Source organism: Monodelphis domestica, chromosome 1 (assembly GCF_027887165.1).
Source record: "Monodelphis domestica isolate mMonDom1 chromosome 1, mMonDom1.pri, whole genome shotgun sequence".
NCBI lineage: Eukaryota > Metazoa > Chordata > Mammalia > Didelphimorphia > Didelphidae > Monodelphis > Monodelphis domestica.
Genome location: NC_077227.1, coordinates 247,701,913 through 247,726,098, shown reverse-complemented (window position 1 = coordinate 247,726,098; position 24,186 = coordinate 247,701,913). Strand labels below are relative to the sequence as shown.

At 36.6% G+C, this 24,186-nt stretch overlaps 1 protein-coding gene across 13 annotated transcripts in view; it reads right to left on the bottom strand.

Moving 5' to 3' along the window:
* CEP128 (centrosomal protein 128) overlaps positions 1 to 4,078 on the bottom strand; it is a 566,439-nt gene extending 562,361 nt beyond the window's left edge. For 3 of the 13 annotated variants that reach the window (XR_008914955.1, XR_008914954.1, XM_056810609.1), the window contains exons 1-2: positions 3,854 to 4,078; positions 768 to 876 (exon numbers count right to left, since the gene is read on the bottom strand). The gene's annotated coding sequence lies outside the window, so the exon portion shown is untranslated. Of the gene's footprint in view, positions 1 to 703; positions 723 to 767; positions 877 to 3,853 lie in introns of those variants that run through there. The other 10 variants (XM_007472708.3, XM_016425009.2, XM_007472703.2 and 7 more) reach the window with 9 other exon arrangements.
* Between the last annotated feature and the right edge of the window lie 20,108 nt (positions 4,079 to 24,186).

Here is a 24,186-nt window from a genome sequence, read left to right as displayed (position 1 = left end):
GGAAGGAAGGAAGGAAGGAAGGAAGGAAGGAAGGAAGGAAGGAAGGAAGGAAGGAAGGAAGGAAGGAAGGAAGGAAGGAAGGAAGGAAGGAAGGAAGGAAGGAAGGAAGGAAGGAAGGAAGGAAGGAAGGAAGGAAGGAAGGAAGGAAGATGATGATAGTCATTTGTACTCAAAAAGCTTGATTTTTTTTAAAATCACTGTTCCTAAAAAATTGGCTCTAAGTCCTATTTTAAGAAATAACACATTTACAAATAGTCTTAAGGTTTATATAAATATTTTCCTTAAAACAGTTTACATTTTATCCCCAATTTATGAAAGAGGAGCCTGAAGCACTAAGAAGCTAAATGACTTGTCCAAGATCAAATAACTATAAAGTATTCAAGACAAAATCTTACCCTATAACTTGACCTCAAGTTCATTACTCCTTTCACTCCACCATTACTCTTCTAATATTAAATCCAGTCTTAAAATAAGCACAGTGGTGAAAAGCAAATAAGTCTTTTTTTTTCTTAATGCTTCAATTCTAAATGTTTTGCTGTTTTGTGGAATAGATTTTTTATACCAAGGCTCATCTGTTAATAAAATTTTTCTGAAGCCCAAAATAACTACATTTCCAAGGTCCAGTTTCTAATGCTTCTTTCCTTCAAATATGTGTATTTTTATTAATAAACATCTCAGAAATCCAAAGAGAAAACATACTTACAAAGCAAACCCCCAAAATTTCTTACTGCTCTCCTCTGAGATCAGCGCTTTCCTTATAAACATACCTCTCCTTTCTATCATTTCGTCAGGACCATGACGTTCAGGGCAAACAGTCTACTCAGTATGTTTGATGAACTTTGGCTTTTGGCTGCCCCTCTACTTTTCCCAAACCACCTATAGATAAATAAAACAAGAGGTAAAGCCACCTACAACTTTAAAGTTTTTAAAATAAAGTTAACTCACTCTCCTTATATTCATGACATACTATAAGCTCCATGAGGGCAGTGGCTTTATCACATCCATGTTTGCATACCTTCCTTATCCCTCCCTCCTCATCAGTTCCTATTATAGAGCTTTGTACATACTAAGAACATAATAAATGTTTGTTAAATAAATGTAACAGAACACAGAAAGAATAATGAAGTCATCCAAGTGTAAAACCAGCCTATCCAACAAATATTTATTTGAGGCCAAAGTGCACGTGCCTCTATAATTATATAAGGTCAAATACAGTACACAACAAGTTGATGATGTTGTTTAGTCATTTTTCAGTCATGTCTGACTCTTCATGATCCCATTTGGGTCTTTCTTGGCAAAGTTACTGGAGTGATTTGCCATTTCCATCTCCAGCTCATTTTACATATGAGGAAACTGAGGCAAACAGTTAAGTGACTTGTCCAAAGTCACACAGCTAGTAAGTGTCTGAGACCAGATTTGAACTCAGGTAGATGAATCTTCCTGAGTCCCGACCCACACTATGATTATGCATACCTGTAATTTCTGTAGTCTCTTCAGTTTGCTTTAATACCATATGGTATACATGGTAGCATATACCTAGGGTACAGTAGTACATTCAGCACAATTACTGTGTGTCAATTTTGGGATTTAAAGAACTAAAAAGCAACATTATGCTTCTGATTTTGATTTCTTGACTTACTCTATATGTCATGAATTTGAATGAAATGAGTTTTGCTTATAAATTGACCTACTCCATCATCCCATCCTTAATGAACAAATTATTTTATAGGGTGACTGGTTCTTTTCATATGTAGTCTGTCATCAGAGAGGCTTCTCAGATGGCAGTGAACTAAAGAAATACAATATTAGAGATATAGGTTCCATTTTTAATTTTTACTGAAATCAAGAAAATCTAATTCCTCTAAGGCCCGACTTTGTTTCTTGGAGTTTCTGGATCTATGAAATCCTTTCTAACTTCTGACTGAATTAACATTTACTTATTTCTTAGACTAAAATCAGCAAGAGATCTAATACAATATTCCTGAAAAGTGGTATTTGCCTACATAAAAATCAATCAGAGAACATATTTGCAACCTAATCTGAAATAAGGAATGATAGATTTATTAAAAGAAGTAACAGATGGTTAGAGGAATCCTAGGTTATAAAGGGGCACTAGGATATAAATTTCCACCAAGACTCATTAACTAGAATAGAAAGGTGCAAACCAAGCAAACTTCACCCATTTATACACAATTACGGGGTAAGCTATAAACATTCATTTGTGGGTCCGTCCATCTATTAGAGACTAAACAGTAAATAAATCCAGAGAATCACTTATACAGAGTACAATTTTGACCCTTCTTTCCCATAACTAAGATTGCCCAAGTGAAATTCAATAATACAGAATAGGTATGCTAATTAGGCTCCTCCTCCCACCTCCTTGGAAAAAAAACAAAAAATAACTCAAATAGAAGTCTTCCTCTAGGGTTGTATAGCCCAATTCTGATGACAGTTGTGATGACACATACTGGAAGTAGCTGCCTTCCAAGGTGTCTCTCTTAATAGAAATTCCATCAGGCACCAGATCCTCCACAAATACACATAGAGAGAATTGAGTAGAAATGTATCCTTGTATCCTATCTCATGCATGAACAAAACACTTTCTATAACATTCCCTGACAAGTGACCATCAAGACCTCCAGATAGACCATTCCACTTCTGGAGACGTTTTTCCTTATAATAAGTAATTTTCAGTCATATCTCCATGGTTTCAAGAAAAGAAACTCTATGGACTTGGAGTCACAGGATCATAAGCAGAGATACAATGAAAAGAGTTGCATTTAGAATCAAAGGATTAAAATTACACTTTCTATATGTGTGACCAGGGACAAATTATTTTACTCCTGTTGAGTCTCAGCTTCTCTGTCTATAAAATGAGAAGGCTGATTTCTAAGATCTCACCTAGCTCTAACTCAGAAAAACCTATATAGTTCTGTTTACTGGGGCCAAGCAGAGAAACTCAAATCTGATTTCATTTTAAATCCTTTCTTCTGAAAGATGCCTTTCCCCACTCTTCATGCCTCCCTCCCACTGCTAGTGCCTTCTCTCTGGGTTTACTTCTAGCATATGGGACATCCCAAGTCTCTGGGCAGTTTTAAGCTTTTAATAGTATTAAGATAATACTGAACCAATAGCACCATGCATGTCCAACTATACTGAATCTAAACTTCAAACATAAAGACATGACAAGCTTGAAATGGACTTGAAAGCCAACTGTAATCCATCTTAATAGTACTGAGCTTAAAACTGCCCCAAAATTTCTGGGATACATCTTATAAGCGTAGCGTTGTTCTGACTCTGTGCCCTCCCATTAGAATGTGAGCTCCTTGAGAGCAGCAACCATTTGTATGTGTGTGTCTTTCTGTGTATCCCCAAGCGTTTAGCACAGTACCGACATGTAGCTGCAGATTAATTAATGCTTTTTGATTGATCAGTTTCACATGACAGCTCTTCAAATAATTGAAAACTGCAATAATCAACCAAACCTCCTAGGGTGTGGTCTCCAGTACAGAAGCATCCGCTCTCGTCCACCTAGCCGCCCTCCTCTGGTCTACGTTCCTCTTCTCAATACAAGAAATGTGAGGCTGGCCAGGGAGGAGAAAGCAGTTATTAACTGCTGTCACTCCGCAAGCCACTGTGAATCAGTAAATGCAGCCAATGACTGCATCCATGTCTGTTTCGCTACCTTGGGATTTGTCTCGGGCTAATTGGGTAAGGTGGCTGATAACCTCTGGCCTGAGGGCCGCCTCCTCTCAACCCCTCTTGTCCCACGACCCTTAGGACTAGGGCCCAGCAAAGCCCGGAGGGAGGGAGGGAGGAGGAAGGCAGGGACAAGGAGGGGAGTGGCACATACCTAAAAAAGGAGAGGGCCGGAGGCCCTCAGCGCCTGATCATCTCTAACCCGGCTCCAGCCGTTGCAAAAGGTTGCAACTGACCAGACGCGGCCGGCGCAACTGACTCTTCTCTTCCCCCAGACTCGGCAGCTATGGCAACTTGAACTAGCCGCCCAGCCGCGGAGACTACAGCGGACCCCCCGCAGCCGACCCTTAGCCTTCTGGGAGATGTAGTCCATATACTCTGGGACAAAAGATAGAGAGAACTAGATGAGGATAGAAAATGGACTGCAAGTCCCAGGAAGGGTTGCGGGGAAGCCTCCCGTCCCTCTCCCGGAAGAAGCCTAGAAGCCTTTACCCGCGTCCCGGGACTTAGAAAAGCGGGGTTGGCAACTGCCCCAGCAGCGTCTCTTCCCCTTCCCTCTTCATATAATTTGGTTTAAAGGGCCAGTAGCCTGAGAGGGGAAGTTATCTGGAGCAATGTAGACAGATCGTGTAAATTTCTCACGCTCTTATCCCCCTGTCGATTTAAGGATTCCGGCGTCCAACAATGATGAATACACGCTCTATTTAGGTCCCCCAGATCTAGCCAAAAGTCTTAAGATTGTAGTTCTGCTGAGTCCAAATGCAGAGCATTTTTCACTAATACCAAATTGCTTCTTCAGTGACTTCTTACTCCCCTTGGAATAAAATATACTCTGTTTTGCCTGTTTATATTAAAGCCTGGAACAATAAGGCACAATCTCACCTAACTTTCCAGACTGGTTTTTATCACTTTAGTGTTAATTTCCCTCATGCACTCTGATTCAACCAGTCTGACCTTCTTCCGGTTCCTCAACTTTGATAGTTCATGTTCCTCCCCACCTGTGCAGAAATAGCTGGAATACACACCCTCCACACCTCAACCTCTCGGATACGCAGCCCCTTTGAAATTTCAGTTCAAGTTCTATGTTCTTCTAAAAGACTTTTCTGATTATTGAAGACTGCAACTATTTCGTTTCCCTCCGTTATTATTGCAACACATGAATCAGTGAGCCCTTTAATAAGCATTTATTAGGCACGCGCTATGCGCCAAGCAGTGTGCTAAGCACCAGGGATGCAAAGAAAATTGCTTCATGAACATATCATATAATTATAATAGCATTTCTCTATCACTTTAACGTTTGCAAAGAACTTAACAAATATCTCATTTTATCCTAATAATGACCTGGGGGTGGGGGGAGGTTCTATTTTTATGCTTCCTTTTTGCAGATAAGAAAAATGAAGCAATCCAAAATTAAGTGACTTGCCTCAAATCACATAGCTAGTAAAGTGTCTGGGGCTGGAATTGAATTGACTTCTTCCTTACACCGAGTCCAACTCATACTATCGAGGGCACCTACCTTAACTGAAATTGGAGGTATTTCGAAGACAGAGAAAAGCTTCATGTGGGAATCGGAAAAAGGGGATTTGATTCAAACACTCCATGGTCAGTAGACAAAACAGAAGTTAAAGAGACAGATTAGCTAGTACATATATGGGTGGCTTGCCCAAACTGGAGTTTCAGAGCTACTGGATATCACTGATATCTTTACTGCCCAGATCAGAGTTACAACAGCTGAGATCTAGAAATACATTGGTCTAGATCTAGAAATACAATTTACCGTCTTTAGAGGTAAACTCTTACCGACCGCCAAATGATAATCCCCTTTCTCCCTTCTAATTTGTCTGATGGTAGATGTTTAATCCAAGGCACTCCTATTATTTAAAGTAACATTTACACCTCTTTTAAATTATACTAACGCTGACTAGACAAACGATCCTAACTATTCTTTATTGAATGTCTCATTATTTGTGAAGGGGAAAAATGTAGGCAGGACAGTTTTAAAGATTAATTTCATTAACATTTTCTCTTTCATTATCTTAAGTCTAGGAAATTAACAAAATAAGAAACCAAGCTCTGATTTGTTGTTTGCTCATTTAGGAGGTGTAAGTGCTCATTAAAAATTTAACAACTGGCTGTCTAAAGAGCTAGAAGCTGGTTTCATCACACTTCTGAAAGGGAGATGAGAGGAAGACTGATAGAGTATCTGAGAGATCGAAATATAAAAAGGAGGAACCCTTATTCTCAGAATGTGAGAGTGAAGAAGTTCTTCTCCCAAATTGGCTCCTGCGAGGACTGAGATTATTTTATGGATTATTATATTTTATGTACTTTCTAAAGCATAGCAAACTTGAATCTAGGGTTTCCCCTTGATGAAAATCTGAGACTAAGTGGAAACAGATTTAAGTGATGGAAAGAAGCTGACTGAACAAAGAGGAAATGTTAAGGTTTCCTCAAATGTATGTGAAAAGGGTCCCCAGTTTATATAAAAGTGCCAACCCAGGAGTCAGAAAGACCTGAGTTCAAATCAGAGCTCAGATATTTTTCTTTGGCTGGCCCTTGATAAATAATTTTACCTTCCTCTGTCTTAGTTTCCCTAATTGTCAAATGGGAATAATAATAACATCTACTTCTTAGGGTTGTTGAAGAGATAAAATGAGATATTTGTAAAGTGATTAGCACAATGCCTGGGACATATTTGAAACTATATAAATGCCAAATATTAATATTGTTATGTATAAGCTCAACAAGATACAATGTAGATACTGATATTCAAGAGCCTTTGTTTCATACCATAGAAAATTTAAAAGAGGCAAAGCATCCACAACAATCCCTAAACAGTCATGAAAACATATACAGCCTTTAAACAGCCCATTTCTACTTCCCCACTAACCCTATAAAATGGAATGTAGTTGGGTTTGTCCTCAAGATAAGACTGTAGAGGGCTGGGCCCAACTCAAGTCACTCATGTGGCCTGAGTTTAAGTTTGATACTGAAATAAAGTGAGCCACCCATAGGACATACAACAGTTAACAAAAGAAATTTAATTAGTCATAGCAGAGAAGGATATTTATTCAACAAGATTAGGTTTTAAGAACCTGAACACAAATTCAAGAACTCAAACTTGGGATTACTCATTAGGCACAAAGCTGAGGCTCTACTATCAAGTCAGCTGGGAAAACACATTCTACTTTGACCATGTGCTTCTACTGGAAATTTCTCAGTGATCCAGTTTCATTTCTCCATTAAACAAGGAAAGTCTGCTCTCAGGAGTTCTCCTTTCAGGTTTTGTATAAACTCATTTCTACTATTGCCATGTACTTCTGTTGCAAGTTGCCATTCTCCTGAGGAGAAATCCCTTTCTTCTCACCCTTAGTTGCTATACTCTTGAAAAAAACACAAGCTGAAAAGAAGCCATAAAGAGAGCAACTTATGTGACCAGCTAAATCTTATAGTACAGAGAGAGAAAAGCTGATGCTCACTCAAACATTTATAAGGAGAATTAATCTCTGAAACTTAATCAGTAGGAAGCCAATGAAAATGTGCACTTGTGGGCAAGATATTGCACACTAGTCCCTGCCCTCTAATCTCATCAGCTCGATTAGGGAACTCCTCAAATTGATCTGAGATTCCTATGATCAACTTCTTACATAGAAATTTTACATCAACTAATAGCAAAAAAGCAATTGCAGTAGTACCTTGGTACTCATCATTAATTTGTTTCAGAAGTCAGGTCAAGTACCAAATGGGTTGAATATCAAATGATTTTTTTCACATCAGGAATAATATAAATTGAATTAATCCATTCCAGTCACCCAGAAAATCCAGACTTTATAAGGCATTATCTGCATTGATGGAGTTGTGTTTTAATAAATAAACATTAATATTACATACACATAAGTAAAAACCATTAATTAGATTAAATAAAATAATTTTAACTTTGTTTTGTGAGGAACTCATAGAATAAAGGGATAGTAAGGAAGAGAAATAATATTGTCTGGAAGAGGAGTCCCCTTCCATATTATCTGAAGACAATTGCTCCTCTGGAATTCTTTCTTTTTCTCTTTTCTTTCCCTTATCACCACTGAACTCTGCTAGAGACTTACCACATATAAGCTTCACAAGAAACAAGAAACCTATCCAATGATGTTTGTTTTTGTCTGCATTTCAAAATTCCCCTAAGGTGGGAAATGGTCTGGTCACTTAACAAATTTACAATTCTGTTTGTTAAAGCTTTATCTGAGTGGTATTTTTCAACAAAATTTTTTCACCTCCATCCATTTTGCACAATTTTCTTCATTAATGAAGTGGGGACATGTTCCTTTGCTCCTCCTTACATGAGAAAAACTCCCCTGCCACTAGCCAGTGCTGTTCCCTTTGAGGTTCCTAAAGCTCCTCAGTGTTGAGCTCCTCTTAATACTCCTGTTCTAATTCATGCTCTTTTGTTTCATTTGGAATGGGCATATACTTCCCAAGATCTCAATGCCAACAAGTTCTAGCGAGCACATTGAGTGCTAAGCATATGTTGTAACCAACAATTTTTTCTCATCAAAATGCTTCTTATGCCATAGTCAATGAGTTCCAGAACCATTGAGTACCAAGGTTTGACTATAATTGTTTTAAGTAATTTTTTTTTACCAAATGAATTGTCTCTTTTGAATGAATTTTTGGAAAGCATTTATTAAAAGTACTGTATACTATGCCAAGTACTAAGCTAAGCACTAGGAAAGTAAACAGAAAAAGTGATATAGTTCCTCTTCTCAAGGGATAGCCAACCTAAGAGAGAAAGTTCAGCTGCAGGGCAGTTTGAAAGGCCTGGTGCTGGTGATGTCTTAAGGGCAGAGATTGGAATACATCATAGCTTCTAATCCTTTACATTTCCTGTTCAGATCCTTCCACTCATACTCCTTAAAGAATCTTCCTGAGGGCAGCTAGGTGGCTCACTGGATTGAGAGCCAGGCCCAAAGACAAGAGGTCCTGGGTTCAAATGTGACCTAAGAAATTTCCTAGCTGGGTGAATCTGGGCAAGTCACAACCCCCATGGCCTACCCTTTACCACTTTTCTGCCTTGGAACCTTTACACAGTATTGATTCTAAGATGGAAGGTAAGGTTTTTGTTGTGGTGGTTATTTGCTTGTTTGTTTGTTTAAAGAGAAACTACCTGATTCAGGAAAGATTTTCTTCTGGATCTTTTTGCTCTTTCATCATTACCATAGCAATCTATCTATTATCATGAGGCTGGAAGAGACCCCAGAGTTCGGGTTCAGAGGTGTCTAACATGGCCTAGAACACATTAAAGTGGAACCAGAACCAGAATAAAATGTAATTGAGAAATATTTAGCAAAACAAAAATAGAATAAAACATAGCTAATCTTAGTATGTGATTTTCTAGTCACTATGCCGCCAGCAAGAATCCTTATATACAATTTAGTGGTCCTCTTTTCAATTTGATTTTGACTCCACTGATCTAGTCAAGCTTCCTTATTTTACAAACAAAGAAACTGAGGCTCAGAGAAGTCACACAGGTAATAAGAAGGAAATCCAGCATCTGAACTCTTATCTACAAATCTAGCACTCTCTGAGGTGACTTGCTTAAGGTCCCAGGGGTTAACAGAGCCTCTGACTCCTTGGTCACAGTCCTTTTTGGCACTTTCCAGCATAACAGAATATGCTTGTCACTATGGCTATGAGTCTGCCTAACCTCCTTTCCAAAAATGATACTTGTCATTCCTGGTGTCTATTATGTCTCTTATTCTATACAAATTATCACTGGTGATGTGTTTCAGCATACTGACATCCAACATATACTTTTTCCTTATCCTTTGGATCACATCTATTTTTTCTTCTTAAATTATTCTATTCCATGGCTCAAAGCTATCTACCAAGTAAAGAGAAAAGACTGATGTGACAAAGTTATTCTGTTATACAAATTTATACAAAATCTGGCTATAAAAGCAATTTGGGATCATTGAAAGTACCATTGCTTTTCTCAGATATAATCCAGGCTACCCCTGTCCTATTTTCAGTTCTGACTCAGTTATATATCCATCTAAAGTGGACTAATTCAATTGGCTATCCATGAAACCATATTTCATAATCTAAGCAATATACATTCTTCATTTATCTGGTTTAAATTACAGGAATACCAAACTAATCTTATTTGAGTGGCCATGAGCTTTATTAAGGGATTCCTGTAGTATTCTGGGGCCTCAATAATATCAGTACAATATGATCTACAAGCAGATATTCTAGAGTACCTCATCATTTCTGTTTATTCTTTTATAACCCTTACCTTCCATCTTAGAATTGATACTGTGTATTGGTTCCAAGGCAGAAGAGTAGTAAGGGATGGGCAATAGTGATCAAGTGACTTGCCCAGAGTCATACAACTAGGAAGTATTTGAGGTCATATTTGAACCCAGGACCTCTTGTCTCTAGGTCTGCCTCTCAATCCACTGAACCACCTAGCTGTCCTCTAACTTTGAAAAAGACTAAATATACTTGGAAATGTTAACTACTTCAAGGTTTTTTTTTTTAAATTTTCCATAAAATATTAAATCATGAAATATGAAAATGGAATAAAATCCAAGAAGAAAATAATATAATAGCCCAAAACAACCAGAAGGATTCGTTGCCTCACCCTGACCAACTTCCCAAAACCTAATGCTCAGAACAACAAAAAGATTCAATTTACTTATGTTGGGATCATGAAAAAGAAAAAGGAAAGTGACTATTTTAGGGCAGACATCAATAGTAACAGATGACAAAGAGAAAATAGAATTATTAAACTCCAATTTGCTTTTATCCTCTTGAAAAGAATGGTCTCAAAACTAGAAATAGGGAAATAAATAGAATTTGAAAGGACATCTTTTTGCCTTTTTTATTTTGTTGTAAAGGAAGGCTCTTAGGGTGGGGAAAGGAGGATATATTGGAAAATGAAAGACATATTGAAATAATACATATCAATAAACCTCTTAAGAAAAAAAGAAGGAATTGAAGCTAACTAATGACAGAACTGTGAAAGAAACCAAGGATACTGACTCCTGGTATAGCATTATTTCCACTCTTTGAAAAAGATGAACAAAGCAATGGCCCAATGCAAGTTTATCCAGTCTTAAAGAATTGGCTTTAAAACACACACACACACCTAGATCACTGAGCAGCTTTGTCTACATAGTTTTTGAGTCTGGGGGTTGTTTTGGTATGTTAAACATCTGAGCATTGACTCTAAGATCCTAAAAACCCTTCCCTTTTGTAAAGATTAAAATTTAGGGGAGACTGAGGCAGGTAGAAATTAGTTTCTCTCTGCAAGGAGTATTATATTTTTATGAGGTTTATTAAAGATTAAGGATTAAAGAAAATACAGGATAAGAAAACATGTGCCTCGGCCAGAGAGGCCTAGACAAGATAATACGTTATGGAAGAGACACCTCTGCTCCAAAATGGAAGTCCAAAAAGAGACCGAGCCTATTCACAACCAGGTTTAAATACCTTCTCGATCTCGGCCCATGTGAGAATTCAGTGAGATTACAGGGCATTCTGGGGATTGAAGTCCTGGATTCATGTCTATTTTTTTACATTTTCTTCCCCATTTCTGCATCTGCATGATGATTTTTGTTCTTAAACTTTTCTTTGCTTATTATGTAGTTAGACCTAGTCTTAAGGTCAAATTCTTTTGACCTTATATATAAGCAAAATCCCTAAATTGTAAAGTCTACCAATGTGGAAATGTATCAGAAAATTCAGTAAATTGCTCAAGCCCATTCATCCAGTGACTGTATTACTGGCTATATACCGGACATGGTCAAAGACAGAAAGAAAGGCCTCATCTATTACAAAATATCCATAGCAACACTTTTTAAGGAAATAATTAGAAATAAAATGGATTCTCTTTGATTATAAAATGGCTGAATACTAGAAGATGATAATAATGGAATATTATTACATTAAATGAAGAATATAAGGACTTCAGAAAAGCATATGAAGACCTATATGAACAGATATAGAGTAAATAAATAGGACTAAGGAAACTTTAAACACAATGACATTAATAATATAAATAAAAGCAAATTAAAAAGCAATTGAACTCAGATTAATTTCAATGACCAATCTTAATCCTGAAGAACAGAGAATAAACTAATCTCCTCTTGATAGAGAAATGGTGTGTTATGGATGCATAATGTTACATATGCCTCAGATTTTTTTAATCAGTTAATTTTGTTAAACTGTTTTTCTTTATTATATAGTTCCCTTTGGTCAGAAGTCAGAATACAGCTGAAATGATCGCCAGCAGAATGGGAGAAAAATGCTAATAAACATGTTCTGATCCAAGAATTCCTGGAGATTATGTCTGCCCCAAAAAAAGTCAATCCCTTTTTCATCAAATCTTGAAGAGAAAAGATAAACAGAGACAAAGAGATTAATTTTCATGGGATTTGAATATATGTGTTGGGAAGTGAGCAACAGTCCAAAAAAGAATTGCTGTTACAATTAACAAAAGATGATCACTAAAGTGTGTGGGGAAAAAATGTTTACCTCCAGACCCTGCCACTATTTCTGTTCTCTAGAACCTTCCACGATATAATACAGTCTCCATATCAAATGATTTCAACATTGGTTGCTACTGGAGGGAAGGTCTGAGGTCTTTCTTGATCACAATTTCTGAGAGGAAGAGAGGAAGGGTAATTGGAACATCTGTCTCTACCATGCTGTTACCACCATAGCTACTGCACGAGAGGAGAAGGAGGTGGTGGTATGATGGGGAAAGACTTATAGCTGAGGAATTCAGGCCATTTGAAGCCATGAAAGACTATCAGTATCTTTGCCAACAATTACAATGGTAACAGTTGTTTTCGTCCTTTATCCTTCCAAGGAGATCATGTATTCATTTCAAAGCTTATTTCTGTCCCTTCAGAGTCTATTCTACATTTGTCTCTAAAAGGTGGTGTTATGGTTAAACAATTTTTAAAATACATTAATGGGGAGCAGCTGGGTAGCTCAGTAGATTGAGAGCTAGGCCTAGAGACAGGAGGTCCTAGGTTCAAAAATGGCCTCAGACATTTCCTAGCTATGCAACCCTGGGCAAGTCACTTAACCCTCATTGTCTAGCTCTTACCACTCTTCTGCCTTGGAACCAATACAAAATATTGATTCTAAGATGGAAGTTAAGGATTAAAAAAAGGGGGGGGGATTACTGGCCTTTATGTATTTCACTTGCTTAAAAGCAGTGGAAAAGGAGCCTATAGTCAGCCACACACAGAGAATTTTTTCACCATCTGAGGGCTTGGGAAGAAATAATGAAAATTTTTGATGGACAGCTTTCTAAAAGTAGGGAAGAAAACACACAACTCTGGCTCTACTGAAGACAACTGAGTCAGCACTCTTTTTGAAAAAGGTAACTTAACAAGAAGTTGTAGGAGAAAACCCCTTGAGCAACTTTTCCTTCCATAGTTCCAATTCCCAGAGCAGATTTGATATAATTCCTTCCCTTAGGTGACTAGCAGGAATGTCATATCAGAAGGAAGGATTTGGGAATAGAGTGGGTCTGCTCACATAAAGATAGGGGCTATCCCATAAATATCTAGCTAGTGCTTTCCTTCACCCAAAGAATGACTACCACCAGTCACTGTGATGGTTACTCTCAGGGTATATCGAAAAATGATAACAAAACATCTTTAATGGGGTTTGAAGACAATCAGAAAATACTGTAATTGGTCAAAGGATATGAACATGTAATTTTCAGATGAAGAAATCTTTAGTTAAATGAAAAGGTGCTCCAAATCACTATTATAGAGATTAAATGCAGAGTAAAACAACTTTGAGGAACCACCTATCTGACTTGCTAATATGACAAAATAAGGTAAATGATAAATGTTGGAGGGTATACAGAAAAATCGGAACACATACATTTTCAGTAGAACTAATACAACCATTCTGAAGAGCCATTTGGAATTATGCCCAAAAGATCATAAAACTGTGCATACCCTTTGGCCTAGAAATGCCACTATGAGGTCTGTATCCCAAAGAGATCAAAGATAGAAGAAAATTACCTACTTGTACAAGAATATAGCAGCTCTTTTTGTGATGGCAAAGAACCAGAAAATGAAGGGATGTCATTCAGCTGGGGAATGAATGAAAAGTTGTGGTATGAACAAGACAATCACAAAAAACAACAACAACAACAACAAAAATCCAATCCTGGAATGACTTTTATGAAGTGATGCAAAGTGAAGTAAGCAGAACCGGGAGAGCTTTATAGGCTAACAGGAATAATGTGCAGTAGTCAACTGTGAATAACTTAACTTATCAACAATGCAAGGATCTGGGACAATTCTTTTTTTTTTTTTAACCCTTACCTTCCATCTTGGAGTCAATACTGTGTATTGGCTCCAAGGCAGAAGAGTGGTAAGGGCTAGGCAATGGGGGTCAAGTGACTTGCCCAGGGTCACACAGCTGGGAAGTGTCTGAGGCCAGATTTGGGACAATTTTAAGAGACTTGTAATGAAAAAGGTTATCCACCACCACAGAAGGAATAGATAGAATCTGAACAGAGGTTAAAGCCTACTATTATTCACTTTATTTCCTCCATGAATTTTTCTCTAGTGTAAGCAACATGTGTCTTCTTTTACAACATGATGAACCTGGAAATATGTATTGTATGACAACACAAGTACAAGCAATGTCATGATGCCTGCCCCTTTGAGGAGGGGTGGAAGGCAGGGAGAGAATATGGTTCAAAAAATGCCAGAAAATGATTATTTGAAAATTGTATTGACATGTAATCTATTAATTACATTATATTCAAATTACATTATATTCAAAATTGGGGGGAGGGGATATGGACCTATGACTTAATTGGCACAAGCAACTTTCATTGAGGAAACTCCCTCCACCAAAATGGTTCAGAAAATGCTTTACAGGTTTCAAACTCAAATAGAAAAAGGGGCCACTAACCTGTACATAGGGATTCCTCCCGCCACTTATTGACTTAGAAAACCACATATTGGGGAAGCTATATGGCGCAGTAGATTGAAAATCAGACTTAGAGATCGTAGGTTTAAATCTGGCCTCAGATACTTCCTAACTGTGTGACCCTGGGCAAGTCACTTAACCCCCATTGCCTAGGCCTTACCGTTCTTCTACCTTGGAACCAATACACAATATTGATTCTAAGATGGAAGGTGAGAGTTAAAAAAAAAAAGAAAAGAAAACCACATATTAAAATCATCTATCTATATAATGGTTATTAGCTTTCTTGTTTTCTCAGTAAGTGAGAGAGGAGAGAGAGAATGTGGAACTGAAAATAAAAATGAAATTAAAAACTAAAATTCAATATCTTATTTTTATTTATTTGTTAGGTTTTTTTGTTAGGTGTTTTCCAATTAGATTTTAATTTGATTTTTCAGAGTGTTGGTGGGGAGCAAAGCAGATATCATTTTTGGCACCTCTGTTTTATAACCTATCCTTAGAGAGTTGCCTGGAGCAGTGAAAAGCTATTCACTGACTTACATAAGGTTACATAGCCAATATATTATCAGAGACAGGACTTGAATCCAAGTGTTCCTGACTTCAATATTCTGTTCTTCCACTATGCCAGACTGTCTCTCATCCATGAGATTATACTTATGTAAATAGTTCCAAAGCAGCAAATACTACCTGCTAATCTATGATCTCTGCAACTAACTTCACATTGAATCCAACTTCTCCTATACCTATGTTCCCCCTAAAAAAATTTTTTTAAAAATCTGTGCACTCTGCCCCAAAATTCTTAACATATGCTTCTCTCTTTAAACATTCTGCTACTAAATTGTTGTCCATAGGATTATTTTCAGATACAAGCTGAGAAACTACTGAGATAAAAAAAAAAGAAAAAACATTCATCTCTACTCTTTTTTTTAAGCCCTTACCTTCCATCTTGTAGTAAATACGGTGTATTGGTTCCAAGGCAGAAGAGTGGTAAGGGCTAGGCAATGGGGGTTAAGTGACTTGACCAGGGTCACACAGCTGGGAAGTGTCTGAGGTCAGATTTGAACCTAGGACCTCCCATCTCTAGGGCTGGCTCTCAATCCACTGAGCTACCCAGCTGCCCCCTCATCTCTACTTTTTTAAAAAAGTGCCTTTTTAAAAAAATCAGAATCATTATGGAATGCTTTCTCTCACTTAGGTTACCATTAATGATTTGTATATAAAGAATAGAATTGGTCCATAGCCACTCCTATTTGTGTATTGTTACTAACAACCAAAGGGATGTTTGTGTTAGGGTCGATTCAAGTGCAGAAAAACACTCAGCTCCACTTAAAATGATTCATTTCTTTTTCCATCTGCACATGCCACAGTATAAAAGGTACACTATTGGGAGTAGGGAGGTTGGGAATTGGTATCTAGGTAACTAGCAGTTTGTTCTGCAAATTACTAGAACATGACGTGGTTATCATGTGGGCTGATGCCCACTGAATTGAAAAGTTTATTATCCAGATGGATAGGAAACATGTTTTAGTTGAATCACCTTTGAAAAAATAGTGGTTTCTAGAGCTATATTAAAAAATAATAATTGTTTTTTTCTCCTGTAATATTTAACTTTTTTCCAGTTACACATAAAAACAGGTTTTTTTGGCATTAATTTTCTAACATTTTGGGCTCTGTATACTCTCCCTCTGTCCTGGCCTTCCCTACTCTCTGAAATAGTAAGCAAGTTAATATTGATTATATATGTGCTCTCATATAAAATATATTTCTATATTCAATATGTTGAGGAACAACACACATTTTTTTTAACTCCACGAAGAAAATAAAGTAAAAATGGTATGCTTTGATCTTTATTCAGACTTTATCAGTTCTTTTTCTGGAGGCAGATAATGTCAATGAGCCTCGTTCTGAATTATTCAAAAGAATCTATGGAGGTAAACTGAGTCCCACTGATGTGAAAGCAAAAGTGTTTATTTTCCAAAAGTCCAAGCATACATGCAGAGTAGAAAGAACCTAGCCTCAGCTATTCCAAAACAGGCTGATGCTAGTCACTTATTACAGAATTATAGAGAAAAGGGGGTTGGGAGTGGAATCAAGGGAAGGGAGTATGGGAAATCGAGATACAGATGTTTTAAAAATTCTCTATCTCAATGAATAATGTTTGGAAATGACCAAATAAAAATTAAAAAAAAAATTCTCTATCTCAGAGACAACATAATGGTGGAAAACATCTAAGGCTAGCTGTATTGGCAATGTCATTGCAAACATGCTTCATTATTCTGGGGTCAAAGAGGCACTTTCTCAAGGCTTGCCATTGTGTCAAAGAGATTGCTTCTCCCCCTTCAATGGTTATCGAATTCTCTTCCTCCTGTATGTCTTGGGGAAAGGCAGCTCAAACACAAAGTTCAAATTAAATTTTTTCTACAATGGCATTCTTCATTATAAAGCCTTTGGAATTGTCTTGGGTCATTGTATTTCTGAGAATAGGTAGGTAATTCACAGTTGTACATTGTATAGTATTGTTGTTTTGGTGTATAATATTCTCCTGGCTCTGCTTACTTTACTTTTCATCAATTCATGGACATCTTTCCAAGCTTTTCTGGAATCAGCCTTTTTATCATTTCTAATAGCACAATAATTTCCATTACAATTATATACCACAACTGGTTCAGCTATTTTTAGTTGATGGGTATCCCTTCAATTTCCAACCACACAATTCTGCTATAAATAATTTTTCTACAAATAGGTCTTTCTCCCTTTCTAAAAGAAGAATTGTTTTTAAAATTCCTCTAGAAAAGATTGGAAACTCTAATCAAATTATGTATATTAAAAAAGGCTTATAATCATAAGTGCTATATAAATATAAGTTCTTCAGTAAAGTTAACTTCAGTCATAATGATATAAAAGTGGTTATCATTATATAGTAAACCAGGCCTGGCTGAAGCTGGTCTACTACCTCAGGATAGAGACTGGAATGAAATAAAGCATTCATAGTCCATTTAATCATTAACCATAGGAGATTTGCTTAGCCATAACAGAAAAAGGATATTCATCTAGGACAAAGCATTAATTCAATTGATTGCAGCTTCCCAGGGACTATTCAGTATATGTTTGGCCAATAAGAAGCCTTCAGGCAAATCTGGAGCTCCTCTGGTCCTGGCCCTTTTGTAGTGAGGTAACTAGGAAACTATTTCAATATCTTGGCTCTAATTACTTTACTCTATGTCTGATCTAGAAACCTTAATATACTTCTTGGAATGTCTCATTTTTATCATTCCTTATGATAATAATATTCCATTACACTAATTCACATACCACAACCTCTTTTAGTCATTCCACAACTGATGAGCATCTTCTTTATTTAAAATTATTTGCCGCCACAAAAAGTACTCCTGTCTATATATTTTGTATATAGGGGTTTTCTTTTTATCATTTTCCTTGCTGGGGAAGTCTAATAGTAGTATCTCTTGATCAAAAGGTATGAACATTTAATTACTTCATTTGTATAATTTCATGTTCCTTTCTGAAATCATACTAATTCATGAGCCTATCAACATACTTGTGTGCCTATCTTCCCACAATTCCTCCAGTATGAACTACTCCTATCTTTTCTCAACTTTGCCATTTTGCAAGGTATGGGGTAAAATCTCAGGATTGTTTTGATTTGCATCCTTCTTTTTATAAGTGACTGGGAACAAGCTTTCATATCATTATCAGTAGTTTACAACAGCTCTTTCAAGAATTGTTTGTTCCTATACTTTATTCATCTATTGGGTAGTGGTTTTTTGTTATGTATAGTGAATATGACACCCTCTGAGGTATATTTTAAAGAATCCCCAAAGAGTATTGATGACAACATTAGATAACCAAGTTTCCAGTTTTAAGATTATAAAATTCTCCCCTAGGAATCAGTCAGCTGGCTACTAGTGCAGGAGAACATAGTTCCCATTAGGATAGCTGCTGTGTTCAAGGCATTATCTACCTTTAGTCTTACTGAAGCAGAAATTTGTCCCTGGCTCTCAATTTACACCATCTGTTTCTTTTACCATATATTTATCTTGTATGGTCCATTCTTACTGGTCTGAAGTAGTTTTTCATTGGTTAGAACTCTCATTCAGGAGAAATAAGCATTTAAGACCAATAACTTGGTATTTACCAGCTGTTTCATTTTGGTATTAATCTTATTTCCTTAGGAAATGGTGTGTAACTTTGATGATTGTTAATTTTAGAGATGAGAAGAACATTTGTTTTTTTTTTTCTGGTTATTAGTATTACAGATTGGGGGAAAAGGGATGGAAGAAGAAATGAGACAAATTTTAAACATGTGGATTTAATTGCTTTGGGGGAGAGGAGAAGCAGGAACTATAGCATAGAACAAAATTTCCCAACTCAGACATATTGCAGATGAATAAAATATGAAAACTCTTTACATCTGATCAGTATGTCCCCTTCAATCTCAGTTGGGAAGCTAAAAGTCATTTGGGGAAAACAGGAATCACAGAGGTGAGAATAAAATAAGGGAAGGGATATGGTTTGATGAGGGGAAAGAATAGGACACAGAAGGAAGAGAAATATTTTAAAGTAATAAGTTTTGGAGATTAAGGCCTTTTGGAAATAGAAGTGTTGGAATAGAATTTAGGAAACAAATCTGCTCCTAACAGATATTCTCAGCAATTAGAATAAATTAACAGTAGATGGGCTTTTAGAGGTAAATTTCTTTAGGCAAAGAGAATTTTATAGAGCTTGGCTGCAAGCATTTGTGGGAAATGCACAGGTATTCCTTCACATGCCAACTTTCCCCATTGCAGTTTCAATATATAATGAAGGTTAGCATAAAGAATTAAATGGAAATTTGGGGGGAGTTTTGTGAAAGCCACAGATGACATGGAAAGGCTAAAAGATGACACAGAAAAAATTTAGAAACTCAGAAATGCATAATATATAGTATTATATAATATTTTATTTTTAATACCATAACTCTATACAATTTCTTTTTTAAAGTTAAGAAAAATGTTAAAATTTGCAAAAAGAATGCAAAAGCCAGCAGACACACAAAGGAAAAAATGTAGAGCTATCTTAACATTGACTTAAACTATAGCATATAACCAAATACTTAACCCAAATTTTACAATAAAGTGTTGTAAATACCCCTTAAAAGAAAAAAGAAAAAAAATCAGACTTCTTTGATATGAAAAGAGGTCCAAAAAATTTTACAGAGGGTGGAAGGGTTTTGAAAGTGGGGTGGGAACCAGGCTCCTAACACCCCCACTGTGTATAGGGGATGCCTTTAATTTCAAGTTCCTTTCCTTGGAGACACTGAGAGTTGTGGCAAGCTCTAAGATCTTTCCTTCTCTAATACTCTGCCTTCTATACTTCTTTGAAAGGTCAAACTCCAAGGTTATAGCTCTAGTGTATAAAATAACATTGAATTAATGACTCCACCAAAGTGTGATATCAATGAAGCAATAAGTTCCCTGGACAAAGATAATTCATACCTTATTAAATAACTAGCCTTGCAGAGGAAAGTTCATACATTGTTAAGGTGACATCAGCAATTCTAGAACAAAATACCCCTCCCATCCCCCTTAATGATGCCAACTTCTCACTGAAATTAACTCTAAAAATTATACTGTATATGTCTTGTATATATATAATAGTTTTTAAGTTGTCTCTCCCATTAGCTTGTGAATTTCTAAGCACTTAGAACAGTCCCTAGCACATAACAGATTCTTATTTAATGCTTTTTGGCTTAACCACATCCATGGGGATTAGGACCAGAGATAATAATTTACTCCTGCATTCCCCTAAAGAAAAAAAGATTTACTTTGTATTCAAGAAGAAATAGCCTGCTATAATAAATGAAAGTCTCTGGTTTTATCTTCAAAATTTTCATATAGAAATGAGTAGCAAAAATGGCAAACTTTTATATTTTTTGACCTTATTAATGTTTAAATTAATGTTTAAAAATGTATTTGTTACATTAAAGGTCCAAGGTGTCTCCTTTCTTTCCTCCACACTTTGCACTAGTGAAAGCATCATTTGATAATATATGTATATAATTCTGTCATACATATCATACATATCTGTCATACATAAATATATTCTATTTATCAGTTCTTTCTTTGGAGGTAGACATTCACAGATATTCTTCAAACAATGTTTCTATTGCTATATGTAATGTTCTCTTGCATATGCATGTTTTGCTCTTTAGAATTTCAAGTAGGACCCAGCTGTGTGACCCTGGGCAAGTCACTTAACTCCCATTGCCTAGCCCTTACCACTCTCCTGCCTTGGAACCAATACCCAGTATTGATTCCAAGACAGAAGGTTAAAAAAATAAAATTCAAGTAGGTCTTTCTATGGTGTTTTTTAATTTTACCTAATCATCATTTCTTTCCTTGAAATAATATTCCATAACAATCATATGCCACAATTTCTTTAGCTATTCCCCAATTGATGGGCATCCCTGTAATTTCCAGTTGCTTATACAGCAAAGAGAGCTGCTATAAACATTTTATAACATATAGATTCTTTTTCTTTTTCCTTCATCACCTTGGGAAACAGACCTAATAGTGGTACTGCTGAATCAAAGGATTTACACAGTTTATTTTTTAATAACTCTTTGAGCATAATTCCAGACAAATCTTTATTTCTTATGTATTCTAATGTCCTTGTTGTTTAGTTGTATCTGATTCTTCATGGCTCCTTTTAAGTTTTTCTAGGAAAGATAATTAAGTCTTTTCCTTCTCCGGCTCATTTTTATAACTAAGGAAACTGAGGCAAACAGGGTTAAGTGATTCACCTAGGGTCACATAGCTAGTTAGTCTCTGAAGTCAAATTTGATTTCAGGTCTTCCTGACTCCAGGCCATAGCTTTTATATCCTATTTTAATTTTATTTTCTCCACAGAAGTCTTATTTTGACATCATAATATAGAAGCCTCTGGAATGTTACATAAGCAAGATATATGCTTGAGGAGATTCTACCTAGCTAGAAATTCTTCCAATATGGCTCTAATAATAGATTATATGTGCTCTAAAGGCAAGTTATAAGAACAGAAAGGGATATCCCCAATAAATTAGTCATTAGTCTATAACTTTGCCGCAGGCAAAGTCCACCCTTGCCCATGACTCAGGGGTATCCCGACTGGTGGCCTACGATCAGTCAACAAAAATAACAAATGGAAGACAGCTTAATCATTACAGCCAAGGGATTGCTTTGCATCTTCCAGCTGCTTTGATATTCCCAGATCTGGGATTTATTTTTATACCCATTTTCTTGGCATGCAGATACACAAAATCAAAGGGAAATACTTGGAAAAGTGATACATTAACTTTTAACAAATCACTTGATTAACATTCTATATTTTTGCATTGTGATTAAAGACAGAATAACGGTTGCACACAAGATAAATGATTTTGTCAAGGTGGTTTAATTTTCTCATTACCCTGTGAGAAGTTTTGAGCTTACAAACAATCATGGAAAATTATGTATTGCTTTTAATAAAATGGAATAATTAATCAGAAGTTCTTGGAAGACAATTCAACAATCATATCATCGAGGCTGAGGGGTCTGGGAACACAATTCAAATTTAAACTGGTCATTTCTCAGGGCTCTTACTAGGGAGTTTCCCACTGGCAAGTTACTGGTTTGTGAAATCACGTCACTGAGGCATACTGAAACTTGATGTACTTGTACTTATCGCTTGGGCCTCTATGATTGATTTGTGTGCTGGCTTCATGAGAATAGGCTTCTGTGAGTGGGAAAGTTCTTGGGCTTAGCCTGTAGCTGCAGTTTTGCTGGGAATTATGTACCTAAGTAAAAGTTATCCCATGATAGTCTTTTGGGGATTGGGTTTAAGGCTCTGATCTTTAGGTGATGTTTTGGGGAATTAGGGAACAGGTGTTTTGCTCTTGCATTATTTCTTTTGAGTCTAGGGGGAATAATAATCTTGCCAATTCATAGGTATTGAATGAAGGGGCATTGATGAAAGAGGTCATGTAAAGGGGGTTGGGTGGGCAATCACATCTTGCCAAAGACCACTCTGTGATCTCCCCAGCTACCACACGTGACTCTGTCAAGGCGTCGTGGTCTGATGGCTCCCAGCATAACTTCTTAGGTCAAAGCAACCCATGGGAAAAAAAAAGAAAAATAGAAAATGATTTCCAGTGCTGTGCAGTATTCTTCTGTTTTATAGCAATAATGTCAGAGTAAAGGAGAATAGGGCAGATGGTGCTAAAAATCATATCCTTTTTAGAACATTTATGCCCATTAATTTAACTCTTGGTATTCAGAATTTGAAATAGCTATTAAAGTTAAAAATCATTAGATAAGGACCTTTCCTCTGACTGCCAGATGACTGGAAACTCCCTTTCAACCCCCTTTGTCACCATAAAACCCACAGGCCACTGTTCTTAGCCAAAATAATGAAGAATCTTTCTTCAGTGATCAACAAGTTGACCAGAGAAACTGAACCATAGTAATACTGACATTGCCCTTATATATCCTCAAGAGCTTGACCTTCACTATTTGTCTCATCTCCTAACTAAACTATGAGTTGATGCACTGTTGTGTATAGAATGAGCCCTACACTTGGAATCCATAAACATGGGTTTGAAAATTGGCTCTAATATTAACTCTATAACAACGGTTAAGTCCCTTAGTCACTGTGTAGCTCTGTTTCCTAATTCCTAAAGTATAGATGAAAGTACTTGTACTACCTACATCAAAGTACTCTTAAGAAGAAAACTTGGGGGCAGCTGAGTAGCTCAGTGGATTGAGAGCCAGGCCTAGATATGGGAGGTCCTGGGTTCAAATCTGACCTCAGACACTTCCCAGCTGTGTGACCCTGGGCAAGTCACTTAACCCCCATTGCCTACCCTTACCACTCTTCTGCCTCAGAACAAAGACACGGTATTGATTCCAAGATGGAAGGTAAGGGTTAAAAAAAAAAAGAAGAAAACTTACAGAATTATACTTTATGAAAACATGAGTTGTTGTGCAGACAGTGACTGGGTCTTATTTAACCTTTGTATTACAAGAAGAACTTAGTGATGTGTTCTGCATGTGGTACTTCCTTAATACATGTTTCTGAATGTTTTTGAGTAGAGATGATTTCCCTTAAAATGATTTACAACATCTTGCATTATATTTAGAATTCATCTAATCCTTTGTTACTAATCTATAAATGCATATTCCCTTGGGTAGTTCAAAGTATAAGGAAGTTTAATATGTAGTACTCATATTAATAGAAATGTGTATATATATATTAAAGGCATTGAGAAAATTTGATACTACTTTTATTTAGGGTAGATAATACTTAAAATTGTCTTTAAAACCTTTATCTTCCAAGTATCTATTCTAAGGTAGTAGAGCAGTAAGGACTAGGTGCTTGGGGTTAACTGTCTTGTCCAGGGTCACACAACTAGAAAGTTTCTGAGTCTAGACTTGAACCCAGGTCCTCCTGACTCCAGGTCTGATACTCTATCCACTGTACTACCTTGCTGGCCCTTGCAAACCTATTTTC